Raw genomic sequence first — 27,648 nt, forward strand, 5'->3', positions numbered from 1 at the left:
TGGAAACGAAAGAGGATGTAGATGAAGATGAAATGGTTGATATGATACTGCGTGAAGAGTTTGACAGAGCACTGAAAGACCTAAGTCGAAACAAGGCCCCGGGAGTAGACAGCATTCCATTAGAACTACTGACAGCCTTGGGAGAGCCAGTCCTGACAAAACCCTACCATCTGGTGAGCAAGATGTATGAGACAGGCGAAATTCCCTCAGACTTCAAAAAGAATATAATAATTCCAATCCCAAAGAAAGCAGGTGTTGACAGATATGAAAATTACCGAACTATCAGCTTAATAAGTCACAGCTGCAAAATACTAATGGGAATTCTTTACAGACGAATGGAAAAACTGGTAGAAGCCGACCTTGGGGAGGATCAGTTTCGATTTCATAGAAATGTTGGAACACGTGAGGCAATACTGACCTTACGACTTATCTTAGAAGAAAGATTAAGGAAAGGCAAACCTACGTTTCTGGCATTTGTAGACTTAGAGAAAGCTTTTGACAATGTTGACTGGAATACTCTCTTTCAAATTCTGAAGGTGGCAGGGGTAAAATACAGGGAGCAAAAGGCTATTTACAATTTGTACAGAAAGCAGATGGTAGTTATAAGAGTCGAGGGACATGAAAGGGAAGCAGTGGTTGGGAAGGGAGTGAGACAGGGTTGTAGCCTCTCCCCAATGTTATTCAATCTGTATATTGAGCAAGCAGCAAAGGAAACAAAAGAAAAGTTCAGAGTAGGTATTAAAATTCATGGAGAAGAAATAAAAACTTTGAGGTTTGCCAATGACGTTGTAATTCTGTCAGAGACAGCAAAGAACTTGGAAGAGCAGTTTAACGGAATAGACAGTGTCTTGAATGGAGGGTATAAGATGAACATCAACAAAAGCAAAACGAGGATAATGGAATGTAGTCAAATTAAGTCGTGTGATGCTGAGGGAATTAGATTAGGAAATGAGACACTTAAAGTAGTAAAGGAGTTTTGCTATTTGGGGAGCAAAATAACGGATGACGGTCAAAGTAGAGAGGATATAAAGTGTAGACTGGCAATGGCAAGGAAAGCGTTTCTGAAGAAGAGAAATTTGTTAACATCGACTATAGATTTAAGTGGCATGAAGTCGTTTGTGAAAGTATTTGTATGGAGTGTAGACATGTATGGCAGTGAAACGTGGACGATAAATAGTTTAGACAAGAAGAGAATAAGAAACTTTCGAATTGTGGTGCTACAGAAGAATGCTGAAGATTAGATGAGTAGATCACATAACTAATGAGGAGGTACTGAATAGAATTGGGGAGAAGAGGAGCTTGTGGCACAACTTGACTAGAAGAAGGGATCGGTTGGTAGCACATGTTCTGAGGCGTCAAGGGATCACCAATTTAGTACTGGAGGGCAGCGTGGAGGGTAAAAATCATATAGGAAGACCAAGAGATGAATACACTAGGCAGATTCAGAAGGATGTGGGCTGCAGTAGGTACTGGGAGATAAAAAAGCTTGCACAGGATAGAGTAACATGGGGAGCTGCATCAAATCAGTCTCAGGACTGAAGACCACAACAAGAAGCTTTAGTTCTAAATTGTTCAATTGGTAATGACTGAATATCCTTAGGTAGAGCATTAAAAACTTTTATTGCCACCACTGGGAAACTGTTCTGCATGTAGTTAATTTGCATTTTGGTCTGTTTATACTGTCTTTACAGTGAGTGCTGTGTTGATGAACTTTATTTCTCTTTCTGTATATCTCATGATTTGTCTTTGTGTGAACTAAGAAACTTAAAATTTATTGTCTGAAAACAGAGTGCCTATTCTGGAAAAAATTCGTTTTACTTGAGTCAATGATCCTCATTGTTTTCTTTAGTAATAACGCTCATTCTTGCAGTCGGCAGAATGGCTCCACAGTAACAGCCCATAGCTGAAGTGGCCGTGGAACATTGCATAGTACACTGTTAGTAGGTACTGCTGTGAAAATGCACTTTTTAGTTTCGTCAAAAGTTATAGAACCCACAAGAGTTTGAAACGTAAATGTTCGATGTGCTGTTGCCAGATTAACTTGGTATCAAAGAAAAAACCCAGAAGCTTAACAGCTGCTGTGTCACCCAGTGCTCCAGTATCATTTAGTGTGCACATCAGCCTCAGCATTTTGTCTTCATTAATTTCCATCTTGTTCATGATGAACCAAGCCTTGTCCTAATTGAGAAGGACATCTACTTGATGAACAGCTTGAAATATGTTCCCCCCCTTTTGAGGATGAAGTCATGTCATCTGCAAACTGCAAGGTGTGTCCATTGGAGCCTATGTTGTTAATGACAATTGGGAACAACTTGGGTGCTGTTATGAAACAGTGAAGAGGGGGACTTCATTGTAGTTAAACCAGAGCAGCAAACTGACATGAGAGGTCACTAATATGTTGCTCAAGTCTTTAAAATGTATGATGATGGCTATGAAGTAAAATATTTTGTTAGTGTTATTTCTACTACAAAACTTGAAACTTAAGGAGAAGAAGAAACCTTTTATTGCTTGAAATTAAATAATTGCCATACTACCTAATCCAATACATGGCACTAACGTTTACTACGAAAATATGATTTGTTTCTGGATTGATGTCACTAAGTTCATTGTGCACAAGTTTTGTTATTTCCATAATTTTTTTAGATTTATGTACATATAAAGGTATATTTAGAATTGTTAGTAATGTTATCACAATAACTTTTTTATTTAGGTCCCTGTAATTAATTTAGTTAGCCGACAAAATGTATTGTCAAAGATATTTTCCAGTTCTGTAAAGCTTATGTTTTCCTCCATATTCATGAATAAAAGTTACATAACAACTAGAACCACGATGCAACAACCTTCACAAAAAACCTTAAGTATAGCTTATCACTGTAAATTATCTCCAAATGTACAAAATGATGATGATGATTATTATTATTAAATCACTTACAACCAGAAAATTCATTGACATGTTGCAACCTACATGAATGTTCTTTGGGCCTTCAAAAAATATTCTCAGGGCCAGGAGCTTGCTTGCTCTTTCATCTTTCTCACCATCTCCTTCGCAGACAAAGGCCAAGCTTTCGCTTTATATAATATAAACAGTACCTCAGTACTGTCAGTAGTGCAGTATACACAGTTATTTGCAACTTGTTTGATAAGTAAGAAATAAGTAAAGTTTGTAGTATCAAATAACTACCGATACATCTGAAGTCCATTTCATTTGTACCTGAAACACAAAAGTTGCAACAGATACACTTCCAGTCTCTATGTTGCACAGATTGCTTCTATTTCATGTCTGTTGAGCACTATTAGTTTAAAATTAACCAAACATTGTAAAATTGTGGACTACTTCCTAACAACATAAATAATCTCTTTTCCTCGCTTCCATTAGCATACACACCTGACCAAACATACTCTCCATATTGCTGTGATATTTTCAATTTGTATTCATGGTATTGCTCACATCTGTTTCTGGTGATATGTGTGTGTGTTTGCTACATTAAATTGTGTAGTAACAAAATAAATGGAAATCTACTATATCTTTCAGTCATACCACTGCAAATGAAACAGATTATGAAATAAATTTGAAACGCCAGTATTAACAAAAAGCTATAGGAAAATCAATTCCCTGCAGTACTTCATACTGTTGTGGAACCAGAAACTCCAATTAGTTGTTACAGCACACTTCGTCTTAGTCTACTGATGAGAAAGATCTTTATGACACCCTGGATTGGGAGGGGGTATATTAACTGAAAATGGTAATTCTGTATCTTTGATTCATTTTCAGCTTTTTAATTTGTGTGATAATGTGGTCATGGTATGTCTTGTACTGAATACTTACAAAATTTAAATTTTACACAATGTTGTTTTTAAAGGAATTTTATGTGAATATATCTTCTTTCTTGCACAATGACCTTGTGAGAGCATACATATGAAACATTTTACTAATTTCATGTAGTGAAGTGGCAATACTGAAGAAAACTTTATTCTCTTGTTGACAGCAAAGCAAGGATATTCTTATTTGTGTCTGACAGTACGAGTTAAATAGAATAAAAGAGTTTACCATATGTCAACAAAAATAATCAGTATTTTAACGTATAATGTAACTGGATCGATAAAAATCTAATCACCAAGTGGCAGCAAGAGAATACCTACATAACAAGGTTAAGGAAATCTGTAAGCTTTTAGAGCCAGTTGCTCCTCCATCTGGCAGAAGGGTGTAAGGGTGATGAAGAGGGATGAAGGAAAAGGACTGGAAAGGTTTAGGAAATTTGGAGCATATGGAAAAGTTGCCCAGAACCCAAGTTCATTGGTGATGCATGGAGTGGGATGAGAAGGAAAGACTGGTTGTTAGGGACTGCACCAGGTGATATTTGAAAACCTAAGAGCTTGGAGCTGGAAGATGGGATAATAGGCAACAGAGAGATTAAGTGCAAAGCTAAGTGAATTATTTGAGGTAAAGGTAAGGGGAGGCAGAAAAAAATAGTAGGTCAGAAAATAAAAATATAGAGATGTAAAAGGGAGTGAAGAAAGAAATAGTTATTGGCACTAAATGCTGAGACCAAATAAATAAGCATAAATTAAGTTCAAGTGGGTGCTAAGAATCGATGACATGTCACAATGTCAGTTCCAACCTATGAAATTCCGAGAAGCTAGTGTCTGTGGGGAACAATTCAGATGGCATGTGTGGTGAAACACACTCCCATATCATGACTGTTATGATGTAGTATCATTCTAGTCCTGAATGTATTAATCAGCTACTTCGACAAGGCTACAACTTCCTAAAATCATACCCTGAAATTGGGTCAATTCTGCCTGATATTTTTCCCATCACACCTGCAATAGCTTTTCATCAGCCTCCCATCCACATGCTCCACTCCCTCCAATCACTGCAGTCTTCTGGTCACACTTCATGATATTTCTGAACCTGTGTCCCTATGCTATAGCCCCTACCTCTGTCACCATCCCCAATGTAAGATTTGCCCCTTGCACCCTCTTACTACCACCTATACTACCTCTGCAACTGGTAAAAAATATACTATCAAAGGATATATCTGTGTTTCTGATATGACACAAGTAGTGTATCAACTGTTATGTTAACACTGTTCGACCTCTTACAGTGGTATGACTATCACCAATTTAACAGGCAAGATAAATGAACATAGACAGAGGGTTTACACCGATACATGATACTGAGCATGCTCTACATGACAGTTGTGACCTCAGAGCCTGTTTTACCACACATTCCATTTATATTATTCTCCCAGACACTAGCTTCTCAGAGCTCTGCAGGTGGGGACTCGCGTTACAGCATGACCTTGATTCTTGCCGCCCACTTGGTCTTAATTTACATTACTTTCTTTACTCTCAGCATTTCTTGTCAGTAACTACTTGCATTTTTTCTTCACTCCCTTTTTGTTTTCTACAGCTTTTATTTTCTGACCTGTTCATTTTTTCCCTCTCTGCCATATCTACCACATACAATTCTCTTAGCTTTCTGCTCTTATTAACCCCTGCACAATATTTTGTCCATGTTCTCTGTTTTGCTTATTACCCTATCTTCCATCTCCAAGCTCTTAGGTTTCTAATTTAGTCCAATGCAATTCCCAACAATCAGTCTTTCTTTCTCATCCCATTTGGTAAGTCTCCCCTGACATGGAGTTCTGGGTGACTTTTCGACACAATCCCCATTTTCTAAGCCTTGCCAAAGTTTGCAAATTTCCTTGAGATTTGTATATGTGTGTTCTCCAACTGCTGTTAAGTGACTATATTTCTTATCTATCCACTTACATTAAACTTTTCTATATGTAATGTGAATATTACCACTTAACTCCAAAGCAAAAATATCTTACAATTGAAAGTTTTCTGCTGTGAAAATTTTCTATTTGTCCTCTCAAAGGTTACTTTTGTAATTTTTCATGAAATGTCTTTCCATATAGGTCTTGTATGGAATACAATAATGGAGAGTGGTGCCTCAGAGAAGAAAGATGGTAATGTTACGTGAGACATCACCATATTTGGTCATAGCCTGTGAGGCAATTCGGAAAGAAGGAAGGATTGTATAGATTATTTTTAACCAGCCACTGTGAATAAAGCTGATTTGTATGCCAGTATTGTTAAAGGATTAAAAAGTATAATAAACTTTATATCTAGGGTTTGTCTCAAAAACTACATTTTCATTAATTTTTGTAGCTCATGTTTACTCTGTGTGCATAAATTACCACAATGTGCATTAGTAGTGTCATCACAAGCAAAGACATATCATTTTGTTCCAAATTATGTCTCAGTTACTGAATAAAACTACAGACCTAAGAGTATTTGTCCGACCCCGCAGATTCTACTGATTCCTTTTGGAATGCTGTTAAGAGAAATTTACGCCATATTTTGCTCAGTTTTCTTTGATATGGTGTGAAATAAGTATAGCTTTCTTTACATAGCAGGATTATTCCATAACAATGTTGTAATCAGTTTTGCTATATGCATTAATTCAAAAATAACTCTTAGTCAATGATAATAATGAAAATTTTAGTGGGGTAAAACAGTAGCTCACAATGATGCTGTGAAGTCATTTTCCAGTGATAATTGCAAATATTCTTTTGCTAGAAAAGAGAATATTCAGCAGTAAGTAGTACACATGCTCTGCCTTTCACCTTTATTTTGTTAGAAAGTGACAATTTTGTTTTCTGTGGCATCTGGTTGAAATTATTGTCAGCTAATATTTCCACCATTGTTTATTTTTCTTATTAAGCAGTGAAAGTTGGTATTGCAGATTTGGTAATTATATATCTCATTTAACATACATTCTGAATGAGACTAAGTTATTCCAGTCTCATCAGTCTTCTTTCTGTCAAGACACTTAGTTCTCAAAGCATTTTTATAGTTGTTAAAACACTCATTCAGATTTGATCAGTGTGTCTAATGAATGGAATGTCAAATACCTTTATGATAATAGAACAAAAGATTTAGTTTGTGGGTGCTATTTAGAAGTAATGTAATGAAAAGAGTGTTTCTGTTGTTCTGATCACACTGACCAGCAACTGTATTAGTGATAGATATCATGTTGAATGAATAACACTTCTGTAGCCTTGGGAAATAATTAAGTGTGGAATATAAGTAAGTTTTTTCATATCGTGTGTTAATTGTGTATGTGACACAAAAATGGCAAATCACAGGATCTCATTGCCTCTAATCATGGCTATGTCATTGATGCTAGCTGAGTATGGCATGCTTTCAGCAATGTCTTTAAGGCACTAAGCTCTCTACAGGCTACTGTATCAGTTGTGTGATGTAATGTTCTCAGTTTGCGTAAAATAGCCACCTTCAAGGCCAGATGCTATGATCAGAAAATCCCAATGTCTGGCTACCATCAGTTGGCTCTGATTTTAGCAATGAACTGATGTAATGCAACATATTTCTGAACACCTATACAGTTCAGAGCCATATCTGTACCATTCAGCACACACAGATATTTGCATTAGTGCTTCAAGACTTGAAGCCTGAAGGATGATAAAACTTAAGTAAAATACATATTACATCTCTATAAAAAATGCATCAGAAATCATTTGGAACTGAAGACAGTTTAAGGACGTACAGGTATCATAATTGCATAATGCTTACATAAGATGAGAGGGGAGTCCTGGTATGGTGGTGATTATTATTCACTTGCAGATAATGTAAGGACTTGCTGGCAGTTTATGGTCACTCATTTGCTACATGTTTTGAAATTCACCACTCATTTTTCTCCTGAACTGTTTCAGATGGCATGGATGGAAACTCAACCTGGCACCACAGGGCACATTGCTTCTGCCATTTTGAACCCCTGTGTATTCTTGCTTGTAAATATGTTCATGCCTCGGCTGCTCCATGACCATTTGACATGGGTTGTGCTCTCTCATAAGAAGATATGGAGCAAATTCATTCTCCATTAACCTAACTGTCTTGTAACAGCCATCCAAATGACACCACCATGTTCACAGCAAAAGATGATCCAGCAGTTACCAAGAAGCCATCTGTTCCAATTGGTAAATAGCGTATTACTAAAACCATTAGCGGTATTACAAATACCAATAGTATGGGAGAAGAACAGAGAGTAATGTTAACCACTAATCTTGTAATGAGCTGCATAGTGATAAGTATACTCCTGGTATATGTATTGTCACATTACAATGCAGCAGATGTGCTGTAATCACATAAACTGTTAGTGCAGATTACTGTTATAGGTGATATGTAAGTATATATTCAGAATATCATTTGCAGTCTGTTGTAGTGGAACGCTCCCAACGTAAAAGTTCTGACTAAATTCACTTTGGTATATTGTCTCTAAAAGGGGATTTCCACATTATGGCTCAATCAATGGATGGACGTCTTGAAACATAGATAGGATATAGGATACTGTGCAGTGAAGAAATTGTTAATCATATTGCACTATGTGATGTATCTTTCTGCAGACTACGCTCTAGGTTTTATTCCTTTATTTAATTTGTCACCACCTTTACTAAAGCTGTTTGGACACAGAGAAAAAACAGAAAAGTATCAAGAGATTTATGATGTGCCTACATATGCTGACTACAGTGTGCCAAAGGTTTTGGGCATTAATTGCTGTATGAGGAGTTTGCTGCAAGAAAGCTTTTCCACTTTGAATGGAAATCTCAGTTACATCATATATATAGTCATTCTTTAACTCAGTGCAAGTAGACCCTTCAGATTGACTCAGTCTAGTCATTGACATGCTATATAGACCTTTTGTAGAACAATATACCATGCAAGGGGCATTTGAAAAGTCCGTACAAAGTCCAATAGATGGCACCACCAGCACATATCAAGGTCATGTTTAGTTAGTAGCAGCTTTGGAAAGAATGTACACCAAGTTTAAGCTATATTGGTCTATTTCTTTGCGTTTGACATTCGTGTGAATCAAGGAAGTTGAGTGATTGTCAAAAAATGGATGAAAAAGAATTCCGTGTGGTGATTAAACATTACTTTATGAAAGGCAAAACGCCTCAGGAGACTAAAATGAAGCTTGATGAACATTACAGTGACTCTGCACCTTCGATTAGAACTGTTTATAAGGAGTTTGAAAATTTTTGGAGTGGCCATATGGGCACAAGTGATGCTGAACGTTCTGGACGCCCTGTGGAGGTTACGACTCCAGAAATCCTTGATAAAATCCATGATATGATGATGGATGACAGAAGAGTTAAGGTGCATGAGATTGCTAGTGCTATGGGCATCTCAAATGAATGGGTACATAATATTTTGCATAAACATTTGGACATGAGAATGCTATCCACAAGATGAGTTCCGCCATTGCTCACACTTGACCAAAAATGGAATCGTGTGAAGTGTTGCAAGGATGGTTTGCAGCTTTTCAGGAAGAATCTGCAGGACTTTAAGCATTGTTTCGTCACTGTGGATGAAACATGTATACATTACTATACTCCTGAGGCCAAACAACAATCTAAACAATGGGTTACCAAGGGAGAATCTGCCCCAAAAAAGGTGAAGACCATTCCTTCAGCCGGAAAGGTGTTGGCGACTGTCTTTTGGGATTCACAAACGATAATCATCATCGATTGTCTGGAAAAGGGTAAAACTATTACAGGTGCATATTGTTCATCATTATTGGACCGTTTGAAAACCGAGGTGCAAGAAAAACGCCGGTGATTGGACCGAAAAAAATGTCCTTTTCCATCACGACAATGCAGCAGCACACACCTCAGCAGTTGTGGTCGCAAAATTAATGGCAATAGGATTCCAACTTGTTTCACATCCCCACCCCCATATTCTCCAGACTTGGCGCCCTTGGACTACCATGTGTTCCCCAATTTGAAGAAATGGCAAGTGGGACAAAGATTTCATTCAGACAAGGAGGTGATTGCAGCAACTAATAGCTATTTTGCAGACTAGGACAATTAATTTTATTCGGAAGGGATCAACAAATTAGAACAGTGTTGGACAAGTGTATAAGTCTAAAAGGAGACTATGTCAAAAAATAGAAAATGTTTACCCTAAACACGTAACTAGTTTTTATTTTGGACAGACTTTTCAAATGCCCCTTGTATACAAAATAATAATGTGAACAAATTATTATTATTATTATTATTACTTTTTTTTTTTTTTTTTTTTTTTTTTTTTTTTTTTTTTTTTTGCAAGGCATTCAAAAATATTGATACAGAAATGTGATTCCATATTGATGAGTTTATGTAATATAAGTATATTTAATAGTTTAGTAATAGGCACACATAAATACTTAATCCACACTAAGTAAGCCAGCAATATGTAAAACACTGTTATTCTACGGGACAGAAAGAGTTCGCCAAACTCATTTTTTATGTTACTTTCTGTTATAGCTCCATTATTTGATAGGTACTTGAAAAAAGGATTTTACTAGTTTATTAACTCCTTTCTGAGCTAAAATTAGTCCATTTCAGATTTAATGTTGTACTTATGACCATTATATTTGTGTCTGAAATAGTTTCAAAACTTTCATAAGAAAATACTTCTTCCCAAAATCTGTGGCGAAAATTTAAAGTTCCTTCATCAGATGCCTACAGTATTACAGCCAAAGTGCCTGAACTGAGCTGTTGGAGCAAGGGCAGAATCTTTCCATTCTTTTACCATTTAAAATCCATCTCATTTTTTTTAAAGGAATTAACTTCACTACTAACTTTTGGTTTAGTACTAAATTCATTGTTGGCATGTTTTCTGAAATTCCTAAATCATTTTCTTAGTCTCCATTCCTTAGTAGGTCCATATTATTGACTAAAAACCTCATGAGTATCTGGTTGCACAGTGAAAGTGGGATTAGAATTCTGAGATTCTTTAAACCCATTATATGTTAAATGTATACTACATACCATGTGTTACCCTAATTCTGGATTGAGACTATCCTCCAGAGAGCGCAAAGTCAACCCAAAATATGATACAATAAGACATTTTTTTAGTCAAATCAAGGTACTGGAGCACAGAATCCAACCAATATATGATACCCTCCATATGGAGAAGACGTTCAGCCACAGACAGGCTCAATGAAAAAGACTGCCAAAATATTAAATCTCTTGGTTGAAGCCCTTTCTCTGCACACACATTCACACAAACACAGTTCACAGAAACATGGCCACTGTCTCAGGGCGCCATAGGCCAACTGCCAGTTGGGCTTTAGCACCCTGAGACAACGGCCATGTATCTGTGAGTTGTGCTTGTGTGAAAGTGCAGGAAAAGGACTTTGTACAGACCTTTTAATATTTTGTTAGCATCGTTCATTGTGCCTGTCTCTGACTCACTGCCTCCACTATACGGTGAGTAGCGATTTCTTCCTTCCATATTCTTGTTATTCTGCCGTGCAGTTTTCATCATTAAGAAGATGGTACCACAAGACAGAATAAAGGCAAAGGGGGAAAGTAATTGATACTTTGTGTTTTATGGCCAGTGATGATATAGGTTCTTCTCAAGCTGAAGGTAGCAGCTATCAGTTTCTTCATAAGGTGGTGAATGTGGCATTTTCACCAATGGAATGTCATTCTTCTTTGATATAATGTTAATTATTTCATTCGACTGTTCACATTTCCTTTTTATATCTACGAGTATTATCATCACAATCACAGGAAATCCATATAAACAATTCCCTTGTAAATAATGGAGTAAAGGAGACCACTCACGAACACACACACACACACACACACACACACACACACACACACACACACACACACACACACACACACACACACACATACACACCTGTGTCCCTACATTTTCTTGGCTGCACACACAGCTGGCGGAATGAAACCACACCAGTGTGTGAGTGTTTTGTATGTATATTTGTACTCCAGCTTGACAAAAGAGTTATTCCAAAAGGAAGCAAGTTACATTTCTCTTTAATATGTGACTGTCGATGACTCAACACTTATGCTGTTTTGTGAGTGGTCTCCTTTACTCCTAAAGCATTAACAAAGGATTCATTCATGTGGATTTCCTGTAATTCTGACATGTTTTAAAACATGTAATACTAGGATTGGGACTCTTCACTGCAATAATTAATCTTATATCAAAGAAGATGGTTGCTATTGCCAACATAAGAGTTTTTTCTGAAAGTATGCCACATACAGTCAATAAATTGGATTTTCTGTAATGTTGCTTGCTTGATTCTGCATGCCAGTACTAGTCAAAACAACAACTTAATTATACTCTAATATTTTATTGCTCCTGACCTTTGCAAAAGCCGGTAAAATCACTGGTAATGAGACAGTAGACGTATAGATGTCTACATGACTGGCTTCTGTTAGTCTAGAAAGTAATTGTAGCAATGAATGTTTTATGACTGGAAGCAGAATATATCTTAAAAACATATCAGAATACAGCATTAATATATGGTGTGTAGATCTTCGTAAGCCTAAGTGATATTTTGTGATACGCAATTGAGTTTTGACTCCTCATTGATTTTATAACTGATTCAGTTATCTTCTTTATATTTGCTTTTACAGATTAAATTTTAATTTTGTTTTATGGTTGTTGACAGGAAAATTTTATGACATGATTTGCAGATGTGTAGTGGATGTTTCATATTTTTTATCTCAACTTTTGTATCAGTAACTCTTTATGGTAGTAATATGTAATTTATACACTTATTGATGTGATAACTGTTTCTCATGCTTCTTCTCAGGAACTATACACTTATACCTTGTTACCTGCTGCAACCATGGCAGGTACAGAAACCCTCTACTGTTCATAGTAAGGTAGGGATTTCAAAGTTCCCTGTTTGCAGTATTCTCTGCAATTAATTCCATCAATTGAACAATAGCTATTGGTTATGGAATCATGATCTCTCACTTCCTTCATCAGCATATTTAAATTGCATTATTTATCCAAACACATTCCTTACTTCTTCTCTTGTTCTGTTGGTCGTGATTCAGTGGGAGATAGATGTCAGAGAAAGTAATGAACGATAGTTCAATAAGCGTTATATTATCATTCATGACCTGTGTATTATATACTTCTTGCCAAAGTTGACTTTTGATGTAATGCTGGCACAATGTTGTTGGATAAGAGAGTGAAAGCTTTTAACACAGAGTGTCAATGGCTTTGCCACAGTGATGACACTGGTTCCTATGTGATTGCAGCAGTTGAAAGTTCTGCCATGTTTGGCTAATTTTTGGATGGGTGACAGTCTGGGTCTACCGAGTGCTGTTTGCAAGCATGGTGCACTGAGCCCTTGTGAGGCCAATTGAGGAGCTATCTGACAGAAATAGCAGTTCAGGTCATGATAACTGACATCAGTTGGGAGATCAGTTTGCCAACACATGCCCCTCGACATATGGATCTACCTGAGGATGACATGATGGTCAGTCAGTACAATTTGTCCTTCCGAGGCCTGTTGGGACAATGTTTAATACAAATGATTATCACGAATCAGATACTCTTTCACTATTATGATGGAGGATCATTGAAAGTAATTACTTTATGCTTTCTTGCCCCTAAACCCCATGGGCCACATTTTTGGCAGCACAACTTGTATAACTTAGTATATTGTAAACAACTGTGTGACTTCAAAGTAAGACTTAATTTAGATTAATTTACATCTTACAAACACTGAACAGACAACTTCACATAGCTTATTAGTTGGAAAATTTTTCAGTACCTCTTAGACAGCTTGGAACTGTTAACAGTCGGCAGTTAACTAAAATCATAACGCACAGGAATACTTTGGGCAAAGTTTCTGTGTTATTCCCACACAGGTATAGACATGTTAATTACACCTAAGATTCATTTTGCTGACAGACATTTATTTGTACTATGACAAATAATTGTAACATCCTTTTTATGATAATGGAAAACATACTGCTTCACATCCTATCCTCAAACTGGGTATATGAAAGTCACTAAACCAGTAAAGGTTACAGATAACTACCAGTATTTATGGAAAATACTACTAGTATTTATGGAAATTAATCTTAAAAATTTATACATTTATTTCTGTAGGGCAGCAAACTGCAAAATATATCCCAGAAGAACATTTCCAGTATTAATTATATATTCATAAACATATCCGTTTCTGCTTGTGCATACACACTATGATTTGTAGCTGCTCGTGCATGCACCCTATGATTTTTAAACTGGAAACCATATGGGCCTCTGAACAGTGTTGAACTACTTAAACAGTTCGGGAAACATGTGTAAATGTTGTAGTTACAGTATTTACAAAAATCATTTGGAAAGAAATAATTTTATAACCATCCCAATAATTGGTAAACTGCTCCGCCATGAGAATCTGATTTGGAAGGAAATATTTTTACAACTATGCCTATTCATGGTAAAGTGTTCCACCTTGAGAATCAGATTTTCTGGGCAACTAAACCTTGTTCATAGTATAATGATCCAAAACAAATACCTTTAAATGAGGCATATGCTCCAACATTGTAACTGGATATTTCAGAACATAATTTAACATACCCGCAATAATAATAAACAAAAATACATGTTTGTAAAACACACTACATTTTATATGCTACTGTTGTTATTGTTGGGACATGGTTTGAAAAGAAAGGCATGACACATAATTACCAAACAATTTTATTCGTATTCCATCACTTTTCTGGAGTGCATCTAGGATTTTATGTACAGATATTTTGGCTGACAACTGTTGTGTATACCTTTATATACAACAGTAAGGAGAGGTGGGCTATAGAGTGGTGCAGCAACCATCATGATAGGAAAGCTGGACAGAAGCAGAAATTATTAGTGAACAAGCTAACACAACAAACAGAAGATTTACATAACTTGTATTTCTCAAAACATATGAAGACCCAGAAGAAGACAGTGCAGCAATGAATGGAGTCCAGCTGCAACATCTGCATTGCATCCCATTGCAAAGTGCATTAGAGTACAAGTAGCTCTGAGTGCAGCCAATGGACATCCTATATTGCAGTGGCAGAGGGTGCTTGAGTTACTGAGCCACTAGAGGCATGGCTCAGGGGCATGCTCCATTGGGTCCACCAGATCCCACACAACTGCTATCAGCGTTTCATGAAAACTTGCAATTCCATGGCTATGAGGTATCAATAAGTTATACCACAAAAACCTTTCAGCCATTCTTAAGATGAGTCACTTGCAAGATTTTTAACATACTTCATGCTGTAGAGTAAATGTACATGCATAAAAAATAATACTGTTGGTAACAAGAGTCTCAGTCATAAACAAAACTTCACACCTCAAAGATTTAAATAAACTAAGCAGAGAGTCTGTGAATCCATGGTGCTTAGAAAGTACTTGGTTGATTGTTATGGATGGCATATTTATAATGTCATGTGTCAAAGAACTGGAACAATATTTCCTTTGAGAGGACAGTGTAAAATGTGTTAAAAATCTTGTAAATGACTCACCCAGAGAATGGTTGGAAGGTTTTTAGCCATAATATCAGTACATGTGTTAATAATATATGGGATGCACTCCCAAAAAAGATGGAATATTTGAGCCACCAGGAAAGCTTCAAGAAACACAGTTTTATTCATAGTTTACTGTACAGAGGATAACACAGAACCAAGAACAATGCACACTGACGTCTGTGGATACCAAGAATGTCACATGATGATAAAATTTGAATCTCAAAATGCCCTCTTTATTTTAACAGACAGTTATATATTAAAACTTGAGGCTTAAGTTTCTGGCTGTAGGATTGAAGTCCAAGCCCTTCAACACATTTCTAATGTTTCAGTATAGGATGAGCCTTTGTTAGTATATCTGCCACCATATCTTCTGTTGGCTGATATTCCAGTTTGAGCAGATATTCTAGTTAAATTTGGTGCATGAAGTGATATTTTACACGCATGTGCTTCATCATTCAGTGGAAAACTAGTGATTGTCACTAGAAATGGGGCTGTATGAGAGAATTCCTAAACTGAGGAGAATCACTGCCTTTGCTGCTTTGGTGAGGCTCATGTACTCAGCTTCAGATGATGAAACATTGCTTCTTTGAACACTATAAGAATGCTGATCCAAATGAGGTGAAGTAGCAACTTACATATGAGTTCCCATCAGCATCAGAACTTCCCCAACTGGCATCTGCGAAACTGAAGATTCTTTTCTTATCCTCAGCAAAAGTAGGGTTCTTGCCTATGGTTTCTTTAAGGTGTATAAGAACCCACTTATCCACTTGCTTGTGAGCAAAATTAGGGCTTCTGCTGTACTGGCTTAGGTTACTGACTGCATATATCAGGTTGAGATTCACAGGTCAAATCTTACTGACAGAACATTGTGTGTAGACTAAATAATTCAATTCCTGCAACTGGAAATTACATTTCATCAAAGCCAACAATCCTCTTGCTTTTTCCCTCACCAAAGATCCATCAGTTCTGTATTTATTCCACAAAAAACTCAGTCATTTGTTGGTCTGTCTGCAGTGAACACGGTGTCATTTCTCTCTAGTGACCACATTTCAGCTTATGAGGGACATTTAAAAAGTAATGCAACATTTTTTTGGAAAGCATATTAATTTTATTCAGTATTCCAGTACACCATATTCTTCTGCACTCTTGTGGTTACAAAGCCCTATTTTTCAGCATAGTATCTGTTCAGTATGACAGCCTTACACACCTTACTGGAAGGGCCTGTGTGCCTGCATTATACCACTCTACTGGTTGTCATGGGAGCCAACGTCTTGCAGCATCAATAACCTCCACATCACCCATGTACTGCTTCCCACAGAGTATATCCTTCATTGGGTGAAACATATGCAAGTCAGAAGGGATGAGTTCTGGGCTGTAGGGTAGATAAGGATGAACAGTGTAATGAAGTTTCATCAGCTCCTCTCGGGTGCACAGACAGGACTGAGTCTTTGAGTTGTCATGAAGAGGGAGAAGTTATTTTGAATTTTTGTGGCAATTAACATGCTGACAACTTCTCTTGAATTTCCTGGTGGTAACACAATGCAATACTGAGCTGATGGTTGCCCCATGAGGAAGGACTTCAAAGAGAATAATCCCTTCAGAGTCATGGATTGCTGTTTTGTTTCTGGTTAGAAGTGATGAACCCATGCTTTATTGCCTTTGATATTGTTTGACAAAAAATTGTTGTAATCAGTCTTGTAATGCACAAGCAACTATGTACAGATGATTCTTTGTTGGTCTTTATGGTGTTCTGGTAGGTGGTGAGGAACACAGTGGGGACACACCTCTGAGAACCCCAAATGGTGGATGAATGTGTCAGCACTACCAACAGAGATGTCGTGTTGCAGCAAGGTGTTTTATTGTGATCCATCAGTCATCTCAAATGAAGGTGTCCACATTTTCTAACACTGCTGGAGTCACAGCTGTGTGTAGACATCCAGTACGCAGGATATCGGAAGGTTTGCGAGACTGTGTTGCAAAGATGACAGACACCTTACCCAAGAACTCACAATGTTTTTGTTCACTGCCAGGCCATCATAGGCATTCTGCTAGCCCCTATGAATATACCTGATGCTTTAGCCAAGAAACTCAGTGACAGCTCTCTACTTGGATTGCACTTCCATTACAGACACCATTTTGAAGGCTATGTATAGTGCCTCCATCTATTGAATCTTCATAAAACCATAGGAGATGAAGTGGGTATATTCCAAAATGTATTACAAAGCATTCTGCATGTATACAGCCAAAATTGGGAAGAAAAAAAATGTGTTGTGTTACTTTTTGAACACTAGTTGTATCTAACCTCAAACCACTCTTGATGAAATGGACAACTTAATGCATCATTGACACTGACCTCTGTTGTATTTCCATTGAAGTTAATATCATGATGTAAAACATCTGATGAGTCTATATCTGGCAATAACTGTAGTGCAGATATGACATTTGAAGAATTAATGTGTTTATCACATGATAAATCATCATCAGGGATGAATTTTAGGCCTATAGTAATTGTAAGGCCATCATATTCAAATTTGTGGAACAGTTCATCATCTGATGGTCTCTGATTCAATTTTTGTATCACCATTGAAATATCCTCCAACTGAATTCATGTTGATGCCTTCTACTGGGCTATGATTTGGTTCATTTTAATGGAGATTCACATATTATGGTTCCTTGGCACCCACACATAATAGGTTTTTGTACAGTCAGTATTGCCTGCAAATATGTCTTCTTTGCCTTTATGATCAAACTTTGCTTTGTTCAGCAATTTATCCATGATGACAAACTTTGGACCAGACGTAGAATGATACATTGGGTTTTCTCTTCAACTGCTTCTCATATGGCATTCTATCAGACAACCCTTTAGTTAAGCGACAGTTTCAGATGTAGTTAACTGTGGTACTGACTTCAGCCCAAAATGATGGTCGTAGTACTGACTTCAACCGCTGAATGGTTCTTTTGTTTGGTGACAATTCTGAAATGGTGTGTATGAAACTGTTAGGCACCACTATATTCTTGCTGTGCTGAGATTAGAGTCCTTCATTCATTGCAGTGCTACCAGTATCTGACTGAAAGGGGTTAGTTTTATGATCAGTCTGATTTTCCACTAGATTTTTGAATTTAACAAATTTGTAAACAACATTTACATTATGTCTAAGGAAATAGATTTGACATCATCTGCTGTGGTCATCTATAAAGGTCTCAAAATTGTTTCTGAGTTTTGAAACATATCAAGTATTTTTAAGCATTATGGGATTCATGTCAATGGCTGCAGTTGCAATGTATACATAACCTTTAACCATAACTTGTATGGTGTTCTTGTCTGCAAGCCTTAAATTCTCTTGCATTTCTGTCATGTTTCTATATTATGTAGTTTCTTTCCTTCATTGATTGTCTGCCTATATTTACTCTCAGCTTTATCATCATACAATTCCTATACAATTCAGAATTACTTTTTTGTACAGATCAGAATACAGCAAACTTTTTTTTGGGTACTACTAATAGTTATTGTGCATTTCTTGAGGGGGTTGCTGCTTTCAAACATGTTTAAAAATGTGGAGAAAAACTCACTGAAAACAATATCAGAGTAACGATGTTGAAGCCTACTGAAAAGGGAGTCCCATTTGTAACAACTGAGGACATGTTTAGACCTACCCATGTTATCTTTGCTAATCAGTCTATTAGTCACAGTTTTAGATTTTGGTTTGGAACAGTCTGAAGTTACATACTAAGACTGGCAAATACTGCATCATAATCTGATAAAGGGAAACTAATTACTTCAAAGGACATACATGTTCTCTTAATATTTGCAAATATATTATCAAGACAGGCAGAGACTCTCATGGGTTTATAGTCAGCATAGTAGAGGTAAATTGTCAAAGCAAGTTTTTTAGTTCAGTCGCAGTTGTTTTGTCCTGTAATACATCAAAACATGAACTGACATCCCCACCAATGACAGTATTGTACTTTTCCCATTTTGGTATAGCACCGATGTGCATTAAGAAACCATCAAGCTTCTCAAGACAGGCATGGGGATCACCACCAGGTGGCCTGTACACTGCTATTACAGCTACTACAAGTAGCTTAAGTCTCTCAAATACTAGACCTGGTATTTCAAAATGCATTTCAACACTAAGTGTGTTGAGATCTAACATACCACAATTTGGTGCAAGAGATGTTTTTATATATATTGCTACCCCCATGCAAGAGATGTCCATTATTATAGCAACTAAGTAATGTGTAGTCATTCAGTACTTTGTATCCAAGCTCTTCTTCATTACGCCAATGTTCACGTAAACATAAAAGAACCAACATGTTTTCATTTGAAGATTCATTAACTATTCCACCATATCCTGAATGTTTAGGAAGCCTACTTCAAACTCTGCTTTTGGCATTACTTTTTTGCGTGTTACTTAGTTGATGGAGCTAATGTTACCATGTAAAAATTTTGTCAATTTCTGGTAAGATCTTATAGGATCAAACTGCTTAGGTCATCGGTCCCTGAGCTTACACACTACTTAAACTAACTTATGCTATGGACAACACACACACACACCCATGCCCAAGGGAGGACTCAAACCTCCGATCACCAGGGTGGGGGGGAAGTTGACTAGATTATGTCCTCTTATGGTATTTGAATATCTAATCTGGTCTAATGCTACAAGTTTTTGTCATCACATTTGAAACATAACCCAAACAGAGTGCTGATCTTTCTTCCTTCCTAAGCTTATCCAACACTACTCTAAGAATTGTGTCACTTAAAACATGTTTACCTAGTTTGCTGAGATACTGGCCATACTTGGTATGCCGTTCTCTGCTGTAACTACTGGTGTTAACTAGGGAAACATTCTTAAAGTGCTTACAGATCACTTTGTACTACCTGTTGGTTTGCTCTACTTCCTTATTCACACTAGACCATGTCAATGAGGCACAATGATGACGATCACATTGATGTGGCTTAATATTTCAAAAGTCTTCTTCATTGTCATTTGCACTGACAGCTACCACTATGAAGGCTTTGTCCATGAGGGCTGTGGTGTCTTCCTCAGTATACGTTGAAACATCTCATAAAGCAGCCCATGGCTTCATGATTCCTTCTATTTCAGACTTATCCATCACAGAAGGCCTACTTTCCATTAACATAACTGATAATCCTCACACATAACTGTCTGTGTAAATCTTGATTTTATGTATCTTCTTGTATATAAATTTGTTATTTACTAAGTTCTGAGTCTCTTGTACTGTGTTGTCAGATGAGCATTCTGATGCAATTTCTATATCATCTGTATTTTGCAATGAATTATGTTTATTATTAAAAGGTAGAACAAAATCCTGCCAATATTTATTTTTGATGAGTTCATAAGAGCTCCTCTTCAATTTCACAGCTTTTCATACTGTGCTAGACCTGTAATTGTGAGCCATTAAAGTCCTAACTCATTTTTTGGCAATCCTTCTGGTTTAGAAATATAGACACATACCTGATGATCACTCTCTTTCTTGAGTCTTCTGTTTTCATCACTCAGTATTTTTAAGTCCTTGTGTAGCTCAGCAGTAACTGATAATAAAAAGTTATTATGTTCATCAGATACTGTGTCAAGTTTTACAATGTTACCTATCACATCAGGAGATCATAGACAAATCCACTTTTCACTTGCAGCAGGTAGGTCATTTTCAGTTACATTTGCACAAGCAAAGTGATTCCAGTGATTGCACAAATCACAGAAGTTACCATTTCTTATATTTCTGTTACATTTTACACAAATAATATTACAGATCAGCCTATTTATTATGGGGGTTGAATCACTACCTACTACTTTGACTGGTGCCATCTGAATATGTGCAATAACACACTGCCAGTGTTTTGGTCAGAGTGACAGGGTGGCCCCCTTGGTTTCAAAGCATAGTACAGCTGGGATCTTAATGATTTCCCTGACCTAAAATACACATGCCTTATCTCATCATAATACGTTCAATTCCAAATATAAGCCTGAACAATTTGATGCTCTTTTCCTAACATTCAAATGTTAATAATAAAAACAAATTCACTCTGATGCCTAATAGGTCACCGCTATTTCATGACTGTAGCACCCTCTCTTAACATTTTTGATCTCCAGGTCTTACAGGGATTACTGATCCTTGTTGTATGGCCAGTGTCCCATGTCAGTTCATAATTTTTTTTTATCACCCTGTACTTCTCAAGCAGTTATTGGCTTCTGCCTGCTCCTGCTCTCAAGTCTCTCTTCAGGGAAGTGTTCCACATCCATGGTTAAATGCTGCATACAGTATGGTTCCTCATGGTGCTACTATGTCTAATATACTAAAATTGTCTAGACATGGTTTTTGCATTATGTAAACTTCTCTAGACATATACATTCATTTTATTAAGAATGTCATTTTCAGTAAGTGAGTCAACCAAATAGATGGTTCCTTTGCGCTCTTCAGTTTTGACAGTCAACCAGAAAACTCATACAATGCCACCTTTTAGGGTTGCAGGGATGCTTGCCCTTAACACTGAGATTTGTGGTGTATCAATATTTTGACGAACGGTGCCCTTCCCCAGATTTCCTTATGTCTGGGAGGTGCTGTCACCACCAAAATGGTGGATTGCTCAACAGAATGAGACATTAAGCTACCAGTAGTAATCAATCACGTCATGGAACCAGTACAGGAAATCAGGATAGTACGAAGACAAAATCAGGCCTTTTTTTCTTATAACCTCCAACTTGAATTGTATTATGTATGTGCAAACTGCTACTGTGGGTTTTGCTATTTTGACACCCAGGACACAAATATGTAAATGGGGTAGTTTCAGTGGCTGCTTGTTGCCAGAGGGAAGAAAACTTAAACTTATATATGTGCCCATATCCACCAAAATCCAGCCCAGTTTCTCTTACATCTCTCTCTTCACAATCACAATTGTCAGCTCCTCTAAACCTCGGTAAGTGAAGGGCATTTACTGTTTTTACTGGGGCAAGGTCGGGTGGCTATACCTTCTTTTGCCATTTCTGTGATGGAAGCGACCATTCCCTCTGTAATTGGGAGAACCATGGTTGCCATGAGTTTGTTTATTTTGGGATCACGAGTGATGCTTTTGTAGATGCCAAAACTCTGGCAATTATGACAGTAAGATAACAAGTGTTTGTTGGCTTATGAGTGGCTCACTTACATCCTTTGTAAACTGAGTCACTGGTAAACTTTTGGGGGGGGGGGGGGATACTTCATTCTACAGCACAGAGGAGGCAACAAATTGCCCTGCTACTTCACACGACATGGCAAGTGGGTTTCCTCATGGAGCAACATTGGGGAAGCCACTTTCACCTGACAACTTCGTTGTGTATTTGTACCATCAATAAAAATATCAATTGAATGTTCTTCTGCTTCCTCTAGGAGCACTTGATTTTGGGTCAGAATCCTCCGCAACGTGTAGGTTTCACAGGAGACAGCCCTGATTCAATTGGCAAACTGTTCAGTATCTTCCCCTGACCTTTGCCTGAAGGTAGAAAGTTGCTTATGGAAACAACTGATGCCATTATTATTTAATACTACTCTGATAGGTCCTGTGCTTGGATCTCAAATTTGTCATCTTTATTTAATATCTTAACTGGCTAAAAATAGGTGTGCACATTTTTGGACAATTTTTGCTTTACCACAAAAAGCAGAAAACTCTCTGGCCATGAGCAAATGCAATCTACATCACAGACATTGTGCAAAAATGTATCAACACTCTCTGTGGATTTTCCTGAGAATGAAGAAACAAAATTAACGGCTTGGAAACTGTTTGCAGTAACTGACTAGCTTTGCTTCTTGTTGCTGTACTACGAGATCTGAAATTCATTCCTGCAGGAAGCTCAGCTAATCATAGCCACTCATCTGATTGCCGTGCGTCTTGCTCCCTCTGCTTTTAGCCAGAAACTCTACTTACATCCATCTCAGTTATACTAAAATTACAGAAGAGATAACCCATCCGCATCTCATGGCTTAGGTCTAATATTGGGATTTTTAAGGCCTATTCAGTCATCAAGAGCAGTTTGAACACTAACATTTACCCTTGGCATAGCTGCCCATCATCACACTGGCTAATCTGCTCCTCTAGCTCCATATTTTTAGTTATTAATCTGTAAACTTTGGAAACTGAGCCTTCTTCTATTTAAGCTAACTTGCATATTTTGACTGTTTGAAATTTAAGAGGTAATTGGATGGTCATGACAGCATGGTGGGCAAACTTACTCAAAAGGTACACATGCCAGTTTGACAAAGTTGTCAACCATATGTTTGCTGAAACATGCACTATTTATTATTCCCATAATCTTAATCAGAACTCTCATCAAAATAGTGTCATTAATATGAAGAGATTAAATGAAGTTCACATTGATTTGATAGAAGACAACTATTTCCTCTTTAATCACAAGCAGTGAGTCTAATCACATTCGCCTTGCATCCTCATTCATGCACTTAACTCTTTTGATTCAAATTCTCCATTGTTGGTAAATTCCTTACAGTCATCCATAGCTTAAAAACACCACGTGCCTGTCTGAAAAATATAAGTTCCACACCTTAATGCCTTTTATCCCTGAACATGTACCGTGCACACACTCACAATCGTCTCATTAAGAACTGTCAGGTCGGGCTGACTCACATATGCATCAATGCAAATGACGGTCACCATGCAGCACCCTTATAATACAAAGAGATTTCCCATCAGAAACACTAACTCACTACATGAAAGATGTATTAGAGTAGGTTTGACCTGTTTGGATGGGACTGATATTAGTAACCTTAAATCCATCATTAAATGTTTCCAAAATCCATAAGAAATAAAGATTTTTCTGAAATATAATAAAAGTTCCCCACATTTAACGATAAGAGTAAAAACAAAACAAAAAAAAAATTGCCAGAAATGTAATGAAAAGACCCCAGAAATATAAATCTAATCATAGGTTGCAATGGCTCCCTCATTTTTCACATTATTCATCTTGAATGTCAATATCTTAAAACAGTACACAAACTGAACCCATCCATACTTACCAATTTGTAATTCTTACAGAGTTTGTTTATAGAAGACACAGATTGCTTATGAAAAGGTATGATATCTTACAGTCATATTTAGTTTCAGTCCATTTCCTAATCTCTTGGAATATTCATTTCAAAGCAGCAAGAAAATAGTACATTAAACACATATATCAAAATTCAGAAACAGACAACAGTTGAATTAGAAAAGCTATCAAAAGGTTCACATTAATCTTGAAGTATTTTCAATCATGTACAAAGTACTTTAATCTGTTGCTTTCTAAGCAGCCTTCCTTGCTGTAACAGTTTTTCTGAGAACTCAGTACTGCTTGGAGGAACTACAAGAAAGAAAAACTAAGGACTTCATACATTCATTAGCACATCTTTTCACTGAAAACTTCATACATGGGGAGACACAATGGATTGGCATGACGCTCTTCAACAAACAACCACTTCACTATTTGTGATTTGCCAGTTAATCTCCCTCACCTGTGACTTGGTATGGCACCACACTGGGTAATTGCAGCAGTGAAGCAGCACACTGCTCCAATTTCTTGTTGAAGGTCATTGGCCGTGCACCACTTTGAAGTGGCCACTCAGTGGCCTGAAGTCTCCCTCTTCCACTGTTATCCTCTGGGGATGCCCAAAGCCCTGAATACTGTCATAGACAATTAATCCACTCTCCTTGTCTGTTTCTGCTGCCACTGTTATGTGCTTCACCATCTCCCCTTTGTCTCACACCATGTAACAAAAGCAATATGCTAGGCATCATCATCATTTTTGTCCAGCCTTACATGTTGTAGATTGCTGTTGTCAGTTTTACAACTTGGATGCTTAGTAACACTGTCACAGACTAACCAGATTTTATTTGCAGATCATGATAATGTTGTACTAACGAAACAGATAGGCATAGTTTTGAAAACAGTCACTAATTATATGTTAATTAGTTTAGTCACTAAAACATTACTAAACTATGAAAGGACTTACCACAGTCCAAAATCTGTGAGAGATAACCACTCAGAGAAAAGAAGTTGATGTGAGACTATTAAACTCTTTGGAATAAAACTTTGTAATGACATCATTTACACAGCACTGAGTGCTCAACTATTGAAATGTTAAAAATTCATAATCCTTTCCACTTCCATTCATCCGTGATACAGGCACGGGGTTTTATAAACTACACAAGCATGTATAATGGAGCCATTTTGTGCAGCTGCAAATATCACTGAAACTATTGATGAAGGGTAAATTTGTTATTCATTTTTGAAACTTACATCCTCTCGTAGTTAACACCTTACACCTAGCAGTGCCATCAATGAAATTTGTTTCATCAAAATGAGTACAGAACTCCAGCTAGTTCCTTTACATCTCAATATAATAAGTAATAATTATGCCAGGTAACATTGCTACTGTTGCTTGCTGTATCTTTTCCATTATCTTGAGGCTACCTCATTCTTATGGCATTATAAAAACTGTTAACAAAATCTCATTTTGTGGGATTTATCTTTATATTTTGTATTGATTTTATTTGGGCAATCCTAAAATACCACTACTTAAAGTTGTAATTGAGTTTATAGGATTACCCCAATCACCAAGGTTTTGGCTTCAATTTAAAAAAAGTTTGCTGATAGAACGGTTAGTCCACATTTGATTTGATACAACCAGTGTTCGTTCTGAGTCTGTAGGGAATGCTAGCATGCATTCCATGTTTATAGCATTTTTTCTTACACTAACACCATTCAAATTGATTACAGCTTCTTTACGCTTTTGTGAATCATGATTTGAGTGACCTCCGCTAACTGCCCTTTACTTCTTTTACATGATAAAAGGAATGCCCATAACAAACATAACAAACACAATCTACTAATTTACTACATATAAATACATGTAATAAATATTTGGTAATTTATTATTCCTCTATGAACAAATACATAATTACTGGCAAATTGTGTAGTGCCTACAAAATCTGGCAATCACTGCCTTTTCATCCCACTAATTCAAAGTACATATCCCTACATTTTCGGCTGCCAAAACTACAATTTAGGTTATAGTATACTTGAACCTGGGCTCAGGTTAGTGGAATGGAATTGCAAATGTGTTACACATCTGTTTAAATTAAAACAATGTGATCTAGACTGATACTTACTGATAGAGTCCATTGTAACCAAATTCAGCACTGGTTGTTAGCCACGGGATAAACAAAACATAAACTGAAACTGTATTGATAATTTTTCCTGCTAAATTAGTTTACTACTAACCTAGAGAAATTAATTTTTGAATAATATTCTCATATGGCTTCTTACATGGGAGCGTAGAATGTTGACCCCATTGTTTCTGTTTACACAGTTTCACAGTACTTCCCTGATATGATAGCACCTTGTAAGAAACATGGTAACAGCTTCTTCACAGAAGTCGCATTCCGCTGCTGTAACACATTCATTTACTTCATTTCTTTTGCCAGTTCTTATCTTTATTTCAGATGAACATGATTAATGATTGCCTAATGTAGGCGAGATAAAATTTAGACTCACATTATTTTTACACATAAACTGCAAAGTTACTTCACTTATTGATTATATAGACCTTTGAACCATGCAGCGCCTTTGTTGTTCCTGAGCATCTGGTGATGTTAAATATGTTACTTCTTATCCTTCCCTACATAATACATTGTACAAAACATTCGGTAACAATAACAGATCAGTAAAGTTGTACATTTGGTGTGCCTTCAGCCCTATGCATTAATATTTCTTGATCATGTTGTACATATCTCCTTTTTGATTGTTTGGTTATGAGAGCAGTTCTAAGATGGTGATGAGTTTTTCATATTAACAACTCTCTCATTTTTGTAAGAACATTATGTCACATGCTAAACATTGGATTTAGGTCTGTCACAGTTATACAGATGTGCTTGATACAGACACAAATGGGTGATGCACCACTTAGTGCAGAAATACTATGGGACGTGACCTTTCCATTATTTTGGAGGAAAAATGATATATGATTTCCTTTTAAACCAAACAAAATCAGTATTAGTCCATTCCGAGATGACTTGAAGCTGGTTTGAATGCCACAATGTATTACCATGCTAATTAGTTGTGTGTTTGGTATTTCCATATTTTTGGAAAGCCTTATATGTTGTAGATTGCTGTTGTCTGTCTTACGACTTGGATGCTTAGCAGCATTGTCAGAGACTACCCTCAGTTTATTTACAGATAATGATAATGTTGTGCTAACTAAAGAGATGCGTATAGTTTTGAAAACATTCACTAATTATATG

Source organism: Schistocerca piceifrons, chromosome X (genome assembly GCF_021461385.2).
Source record: "Schistocerca piceifrons isolate TAMUIC-IGC-003096 chromosome X, iqSchPice1.1, whole genome shotgun sequence".
Taxonomy (NCBI): domain Eukaryota; kingdom Metazoa; phylum Arthropoda; class Insecta; order Orthoptera; family Acrididae; genus Schistocerca; species Schistocerca piceifrons.